Source organism: Sphaeramia orbicularis, chromosome 12 (assembly GCF_902148855.1).
Source record: "Sphaeramia orbicularis chromosome 12, fSphaOr1.1, whole genome shotgun sequence".
Classification (NCBI taxonomy): domain Eukaryota; kingdom Metazoa; phylum Chordata; class Actinopteri; order Kurtiformes; family Apogonidae; genus Sphaeramia; species Sphaeramia orbicularis.
This window is the reverse complement of record NC_043968.1, coordinates 16,362,490-16,371,900: the sequence shown is the minus strand read 5'-3', so window position 1 is coordinate 16,371,900 and position 9,411 is coordinate 16,362,490. Positions and strand designations below refer to the sequence as shown.

The window sequence follows — 9,411 nt, the reverse complement described above, 5'->3', positions numbered from 1 at the left end:
TCTGGGCTCCACGTCCAGTTCCCACCACAAGCTTAGGTATCAGTGTGCAGGACATGATGGAGAGGGCACTGCATTGTGTATAAGGGCGACCATCTGGCATCATAAAAAATAGCTGGGAACAGAAAGGGCCCACAGAGTGTCCGTCACACAAGACACACACAAGCGCCGTTGAATAGCAGCTGTCAAACCTGACTTGTGGTTTTGTTTCAGCAGCAATTTCTGTCACACGGGGTATGAATGCTTAAAATACTACCCTTTAATGGCCCTATTTGACCATTTTAAAGATCTGTTGATATGGAGAAGGTGGAGATTTAAAGCTCAAGTAACAATTATTCCTTTCAAAGACACGTCATGTTTACCATTGAGTAGCAGTATTTTCATGTGGACTCTCCCTGAAGCGTAACAATATCCACATTTGAATACCTTTTTCATGAGAGTTGGCAACACAAACATAAAATGGTGGGTTATTTTTTTAGCATGGCAAAAAAAAGTGCCTGTGACGTTCCATTGGTTCCATCAGTTTTGCAGTGGAGAAAGCAAAATGAATGGTTTGACACATTTGTCCATTGGTTTGTCCCATTATATTTAAAACAGAAAAGAATGGCTTAAAAAAAATGAGAGGAAGCAGAATTAAGTTAATTTGGCAAGTACGTAAAGACATACAGGGAATTCTTTCTTTTTAGTATATGATAAATACAAAATAAAAGAAAAAATGTGAGAAAAATAAAATTAGAAAATAGATTTTGGGATTCAGATTCAAATTTGGGATAAACCTGGGCCCAAAGATCAAATATTTAGATTTTAGGTGATAAAGGTCAAAGGTTGTATTTGCTTTTGCCTTTTGACTCTCCATTCTTGTGAATGCACTACCTCAGTGTGTTGCTGTGTGGGTAGTTCTTCAGATTTGGCATAAATACTCACTTGGATTCAAGGATGAACTATATATATTTGTGGCAGCCAAAGGTCAAAAGTCAGTGTTACTTTTACTTCACAAAACCTGAATTTGGCCATAATTCAGTTATATTCAATTATAATTAATTTGTCTTATGATGCAAGAATAGTGAACACAGTGATTAATTCCAGGATGTACCCTCCTTCGCCCATTGGTAGCTGGAATAGTCCCCAAAGAATGAATGAATGAATGAACGAACGAATGAACAAACAAACAAATGAACGAACGAACGAACAACACAATTATTAATCAAGAAAACTGAAACAATAAATAAATGACAAACACTGTTGCCCATAAAGTTGGAATGAAATATTTTCCCCTCTTATCATGAAATGACTGTGACAATGTTAGTTATTCTTGATAGATTAAGTGCAACTGGGACTCAGTATGTGATCATTGTACCTTGTCAAAGGTGATTAGTGATGGGTATAAACAGAAATAAAAAGAGGAATGTAGATAACAAACAGGAAGAGAGAGAGTTTTCTACCTGTTTGTTATCTACTTTATGAATCCCTTTTCCAAAGAGCACCTCAAACAGCCTTTTCCTAGGCTACATTCAGACTGCAGGCAAATGTGGCCCAAATCCGATTTTTTTTTGCCCATATATGACCTGTGTCCGATTTGTCAGAGACAGTTTGAACAGCACAAATCTGATTTTTTCAAATCCGACCCAGGCCACTTTCATATGTGGTCCTAAATCCAATACATATCTGATTGATTTTGCAATGCGACTTCAGTTTGAACAGCCAGGTCACATTTATCCAACCTTTATGTCATTGAAATACAACAAACATGACAAAGAGGAATGTGTCTGAAAGAAGAATGTGTCTGAAAACAAAATTATTCCAACTTTATGGACAACAGTGTATTAGTTGTGATTATTGATTGATTGCGGCACTAGGTTAACTTGTAAAGCTGATTTGTCAATATCAGCTTCCAATACTTTAGTTTATGTAGGAAAAGATCGCTTTTCCCCCTCATTTTCAGAAGAACATTCATTTCTAGACTAAACTCCATATGAAATTTGAACTCTAATAATAGATATTTCATTTAGTGTGGATTCACCTCACAGACCATGCAGACCAGGACAGGTCTACATGACTCAGACTATTCATGCAGCCAGATATAGACCCATAAAATTGGACTGAGCATTGTTTGACATATAATATTAATTCAGTGGCATAAAGCTCTGCCGGGGTATGACTGACATTTATGAACACCGCTCTGAGGCATTTCATCACTCCAGGAAGTGATATAAAAAACACTGCAGTCCTGCTCTTGCTGTCTGTTCATGACAGTAATCTCAAATCTCCCCAGGAGAGTTTAGACCTCTGAGAATGCCACAGAATCCTTCATATGTCTTAATCCCTTCTAAAATAAGACAGGGTGATTTTGTCTAGAAGGAAGACAATTGGCAGAGCAGATGTGTCTCTCTTTTTTGCACATGTTGGTAGAACTTTCACAGAGCTGAAATAATAGAATATACAGGGTGGGGAAGCAAAGTTTACAATATTTTGAGGCAGGGATTGAAAGACAGTGTATGAACAATTAGTTTATTGAAAGTCATGAGAATTTATTTGCCACAAGAAAAGTGACATAATAGAAAATGTTTTTATTCTATGTGTCCTCCTTCTTTCTCAATAACTGCCTTCACACGCTTCCTGAAACTTGTGCAAGTGTTCCTCAAATATTCAGGTGACAACTTCTCCCATTCTTCTTTAATAGTATATTCCAGACTTTCTCGTAATAGTTTTGCTCATAGTCATTCTCTTCTTTCCATTATAAACAGTCTTTATGGACACTCCAACTATTTTTGAAATCTCCTTTGGTGTGACGAGTGCATTCAGCAAATCCCACACTCTTTGACGTTTGCTTTCCTGATTACTCATATGGGCAAAAGTTTCTGAAAAGGTATGGATAATAGTGTTAGGTATGATTATCACATCAATATATGTTTGATTTCAAAACAATTGACGTAGTGCCTGCTGAGAAAAAAACATCTAAATGTTCATTGTAAATTTTGCTTCCCCACCCTGTATATGCCTTTGTTACACCAGAACCAAACCAAATATGCCTTGTCTTTTTTACATTAACTTTACTTTGTTCATGTCTGGAAGCTGAAAATTGGAAAAATATGATACCCCTTTGATGGCTCCTTTAATAGATCTGTTTCAGTGTTGACTTACATATATCTTAATCAGTTTGCACATTACAGACCCATTAGGATGGTAATGCCTTTGATTGGCTTCCCTCTTGGGGCAGTAACATATCTGATTTAACATGAAGAGGGTTGTGTGTGAGGGTTACTGTCCCTGTTTAGCATCAGATCAGATATGCTGTCTGTTCCCCCAACCAACCTCATTAAGGAATTCCTTTGTAATATAACTCTGCCCCCATCTGATCCTGTTCCCTCTACACTTTGTTCTTCAGTAGCATTTGATACAGTCAATTGAACCATTGGCCTGAAGTATAGTGTTTCACAATCATATATATAGATCGCTTAAGTTCCTTCTCTTCCTTCGTACGTAGCTTGAAGAACTGCATTCATAACTGTATTCTGCTTGGATCCTTGTGCCATAATTCTCAGGATGGTATAAACAGTTACAATAAAACAGCCACACACAGGTTACTCATCAATTCGGCAATTCAAGAGGAAATGCATGAGCAGCACATGCTGAAATTACAGTGTCAGTACATAATGTGCTACACACTCACTTGTTTGAATACTGGATGTTACTTCGAAGGGTGTGTATTTGTTTATTGGTGTTAGGGATGTGTGCAAAACAACATGTTAGAAGGACATAATTGTCCCAACTTGTTTTTCTGTGAATGTGTTCAACTAGTTTAATAGCACAACATTTCAAAATGTAAAACTTGTAGCTGCTCTAACACTTCCACTTACTACATGACCTCAGAGCTGCAAAAACCACCCTAAAATTGGAAAGTTTGATCAAAGCTCATCATTTTAATACCTGACACGCTCCCTCAGGCGCGCATGTTCCACCAAACAACTTCTCTTCCAACATTTTTTGGGAAATGCAATGTCACAGCATCCTACGCCCAAGAACTAGCCAAGTAACACAGATAACTTTTACCACTATTCTGGAACAATAGTGTATGCTACATAATCTATCACCAGGCTACGTAAGACCAACATCAACCTATGTAAGAGCTAACAGTAAAGTCAATAGGAGTGAACATTAAAGGGATTATATGTTGTGTTAATACTGTATTTCAAACTCTTAATAACAGGGGGAAAGCTGCATCTTTAGCTAGTTCACTCCAGTCACATTAAACATATGCTTTGTGAAAATTTATTTTAAGGTTGGTGGTTGTATCTGTACCAATGCTGAGACCAAACATATATCCTTACTCGTCAGCTAAAAGCCACAAAATCAAGGTGTTACTTAAGATCAAATATTTGATACCCTGTTGTTTGGAAAATAAAACTGCATTTTTGTAAAAGTCTGCTTTGTTCATCAAGATTTTGACTTAACTAAATTTGCATCCTATTCTGAGGCTTATAACACTCATCTTCATCCTTATCATTCTTCAGTCTCTTATCTCCACAGTAATTCAAATTGATTTCAGTGGATTGTGTTCTGTGTCTGTTTTCCTTTAGGAAAATGTGTGATACAGGGGTTTCATAAAGCTTAACTGTAAGTGGAGCTGGACTACAAAAATCAGCAGAAATACATTTTGTCAACTTAACACACACAACTAAGTACCTGAAATTCAGATCAATACTATCAGTTATTTCAATGTTCATGTTAGGATATCTGCAAAACGCACAAAATGTCTCTGGTTTATAGCCCAGTTTGTTTGTTTGTGGCCATCCTTTTCTGAATATCTGCAAACTGCAGAGAGGTAACAAAAAACTGCCATGTGTAATTTGGCATTCACTCCATCTGATAACCTGGCTTTTTATTGAATCGTGAATGGATAATGTGAGTGGGAGGCTTTTCAGTACAAGCTCCTCTGGGAACACTGGACCATGTTCTTGTCAACAACTTGCATGAGTCATCCATTAAAGAGAAAATGCTTTCACTAATCTGAGGGAGAGTCCAGAATAGGCCGTGCTACTAATGATGTTAGCCTTGCTATGTGCATTTGTGTTTTCAGAATGTCCCTGTCAAATCATTGCAGATGGAATGTGTATTAGGCTTAGAATAAATGGACTGTATGTTAAAGGCCATTTGTTAACCCTTGTGCTCCTGCTTGTACTGTGGAGAACTACTATAAAGATGACCAGTGTTGTGGTTTCATGCTAACAGAAGCTCCAGATGTATACATTTGATTTATAGTGGCACATGTTTTTATAATAATGCTCAATAATAAGCACATTGTGTTAATATTAATGGGTGTTACTCCTACTTATATGGCTAATAGGCTACACTTTACTGGAATAAATATTTCATTCAGCGTTCTCTTCCTGTTCACTACGGAAAAGAACAAGAGGTCCCTCTGAGCTATGTCAAAGGTACATGTCTTTTTTACATGTATTTCCTTTTTTTTTTTTTTCATTTAGCCATATTTACACCACTTCTACACAATCAAATGTTCAACCAAAAGAGCTTCTTCCTGCAGTATTTAGCACAGGCACTGTTGCTACATTGAGCATTAGGTTTCTGTACCGTGTACAGACTCATGTGTTGACCTACTGACCCCATGGCCAACAAACACCAACCATTTTCTTGCAGCAGAAGTCAGTCCTCAAACAGAGGTTGTCTTCAGTGTTCACAGTCAAAGGAAGGTTATCTCCTCTCTGCATGACAAAAAATCAAAGGATTTCTTGTAAATTACAATTTATCAGCTTTTACTTGTGATCAGATAGCCTTGAGCGGTCAAGAGAGCATGAAATGTATATAAAGGATTCACTTCAAATGGCAGAGTAAAGAAGTACATCTGCACTCAAAGGAATATAGATAATAAAAGAGATTTTCCCATCTTTACCTTTCCACTGAGCTGATTATTGCACAAGCCTATAATCTGGCAACACTTGTATCTTGAATTCAGTGATGTCAGTAGCAGATTTGCCAACTTCGTATTTGCAGACTTAGACGATGTAATTTCAGCTGCTATGGTGGTAAACAACAAACCTAAGCTGATGATTGTTCTGGTAAAAACGTGTATTTATGTATACAGAAAAAAAATACAAAATTGGACAAAAGGACCTGGTTATGCCTGAGAAAAATAGGCCAAGAGAGATGTCAATTTAGCAAAAATAGCTTGAGTTTAGAACTTTTACCTACATAAACTCGTCTGTTGCTCTGATCAGTGCATCACTTAAATGCAGATTTCCAATTAGCTGTTGCGTAGACCTGGGTTGTATGAGCAGTGACACTGAGATGGCTGTCTGAAATTTGATGGCACTGTCCAAATTTGGTTACAAGACTGTGAAATGTCACGATATGATGTGGGCCCACTGTATTTAGATGCATGTATGATGCATGCGTGTCTGTCTGTCAGTCCGTCACCATCATGTGTACAACATTTTCAAGCAAGTGGTGCCAGGCACAACAAACCCCGCCCCTCGCATGTATTGTAGCTTTTTTTGGCACAGATCCAGCTGATGTGATTGTGTCTATGCATGTTGTGATGTCAGCATATCAGTTGCCTCTATATATGTGTCAAGTCTGAAGTAAATTGAAACAAAATTGATGTTTTCATAGATGTTTGAAATTCCGCCCTTTATAAGTAAATGGAAAAAAAATAAATAAATAAAAAATTCATGAAACATTGGAACTTAGGCCTACTTTTCCCAAAATGTAGTCACATCTATTCTGGGTCACTTGCAATCTATAAACCAAATTTGGTTTGAATTCAACCAATAGTTTTGCTGCTAGAGTGTTAACAAACAAACAAACCAACCAAACAAAAAAAAAAAACAAACAAAAAAAAAATTCCTTGCCTCCCCGTCTGTATCTGTAAATGTTCATTCCATTCAAGGATAAGATGATAAGATGATAAGATTTTGGTGAAAAAAGGTTGTTGAGAGCTCACAAAGCATATTTACGACCATAGTTGCTGGTATTTAACAGATTTGCATGGACAGTTTATGATGCACAGTAGTGGACATATCTGACTGAACATATGGTCCGTGACCAAAGATATTACTCAGTCATCTTTGGTCAGGTAAAGCCCACAATAGCACAGTATATACCTGGCTTAAGAGAATTATCTCAGCTTATGCTCTGGGTCACCATAATCATGACGCAAGGGACCTGGCCACACAGAGAAGCCAATGGGGAAGTATCTGGAAGAATTATACCGACAGCCACTAAGTGCAGTTTCCAAAACACGCCTGGCTCTCATACAACACTGACTCAGTTTTACTCAAGGACTCATTCTGACCCACTCTTAACTCTCCAGGGTAAGAATGTGGATCAGGAAACGCAACCAACCTGGGATGCAAACTGTGCAAAGAACAGTTGAGACTAGTATTTATTATATATATAAATGTACAGTGTTGAATCGACTGTGCTATTTGATGTGTAACTCCTGTTGGAGGAGTTAGAGTTGCCTTTTCCAACATTCATGTCGTGGGGCGAACAAAGCTGTGGGGAGCCACTGATTTGGGTGGGAGTCAGCAAACCACAGATGAAGGAGGCTTTTGATCTGGGGAGCTCAGAGCCTAAGCATATCATAACTGGAACTTCTTCCTCTGCAGAGTCACAGTTGGTGCTTTTGTTTGATGCTTGTTACCACAGTTTGTCTGACTACATCAAGGACGCATTTGCTGCATTCGCTCTTCTCACAGACCCTGACGCTCTCATCATCACGGCCCATCCGGGTTCACCAGGCAGCCACAAGACCAATCTTGTTCCTCTTATGTTATCCAGAAACTACCAAGAGACCCAGCATTGACCCAATATCATCCGCATCCAATCTCCCTGTTCTGCCGTTCCTCCTGATCTGTCCAGCATGACCTCCGAGTAGGTCAGACCTGGGCATTGAGTGGCCCGATAGCTGACCCTGATTGGCCCACATGAGGTCACTGGAAAATTAAAAGTCAATGAAAATCATCATAATTGATGCAACCAATACAACAGCACCGCTTTTATTTTGAAGGATCTACTAAATTAACATTTTTTTTGTGCATACTAGACTTGGTTATTTGTTGGTCAGCTTCAGCCCATGAACATGTCAGCTAAGGCAAAAAAAGGAGAATAATTCAGAATGCAGAGTTTTTAACAAGACATGGACTTCTAAGTATTTCTTCACTGAAGTCAGAGGTAAAGAAAAAAAAAACTGAGATATGCCAATAAACAAAGCAGGATGCATTTTTTTTCCCATGTAAAGTTAATGTGGTTTTCCGTTTGCATATTTTTGAAAAATGTTTTTGTGAATATTCATTAACCCTGTAAAGCCTGAACCATTAAATCACTGACAGAAAATTCCAGTTCTTTGAAACTGGAGCCTTTATTGGTCCTTATGAACAAGCAAATATTTTTTTTAAAATAGCAATTTCTATGTATGCGTTTCTATTTTGTATCATATTTGATACACCAGGTCTCAATGCTCAAATATCATTATTTTTGAACAAACAAAAACAATATAAGGCAAACATGTCTAACAAATTGGTAATTCCGTTTCAAAATTGGCAAAGTTCTGCCTACTTCCTCATTAATGACAGTCTTGTAGTGTCACTGGAAAGGCCTGTGGTGAACAAATTCCTCCCCCCTCGTGAATTATCTGTGCATTGCATGTATCTAATTGTGTACATCAGATTTTTCAAGAAAAAAAAATCACACTGATCATGTAGAGGGCTTCAAAACTCATGTATCAAATATGATACGTTTGGCATTAAAGGTTAAATAGTTGTATTCTGTGCTCCACATTGTCATTGTAGTATTGCATTGTTTCATTTACTGTTTTTATAGAGATATGTATTGAGCAAAGCTGCAAGTGTACTCTGCAAACTATTTGGTTCTTACCAAGATAAAAAAGAAGTGTTAGATAATTTATCTTGTTTTAAGAGTTAATTTCTTATTTTACATGTTCATGCATCTGTAGACATGCTTATTTCTAGATTTAACAAACTTAATTCAAGAAATCTTGTCAAGTGAAATTAGTTTGCCGCATGGAAAGATATTTCACTTGTTTAATTTTAATTTTACCTTGTTTTGGTTATTCATTTATATTGACATACATGATGTTGTTTTATTCCATTCCTTCACTTTTACCTTGTTTTGACAGCCTCATGTTATGTTATATCTGCCCTCTCTACTTCGATACACTCAAATTTATTCAGAGTGTCATGTTTTTGAGTTTGCTGTACTTTTATTGTGTTGTGTTGTTTTCTATGTTTTAATGTCTTTGCTTGCGTCGTGTTTTTTGTTTTCAGTTGTATCCTGCTGTGGTGCCCTTCTGCTTTATCTGTCAAAGCGCTTTGTAAACTCAGTTTTTAAGATTTATTTATTTTATTTCATTTAAGATTGATTTTAATGTTTAATTTT

At 37.2% G+C, this 9,411-nt stretch overlaps 1 long non-coding RNA gene across 1 annotated transcript; it reads right to left on the bottom strand.

Annotated features, from left to right (window-relative positions):
- Nucleotides 1-242: 242 nt before the first annotated feature.
- Nucleotides 243-8,110, bottom strand: LOC115430221 (uncharacterized). Its single transcript, XR_003936903.1, has 3 exons — nt 7,927-8,110; nt 4,108-4,113; nt 243-254 (listed from the first exon to the last, which is right to left on the bottom strand). It is a non-coding gene; the product is annotated as an uncharacterized LOC115430221 (long non-coding RNA).
- Nucleotides 8,111-9,411: the final 1,301 nt, after the last annotated feature.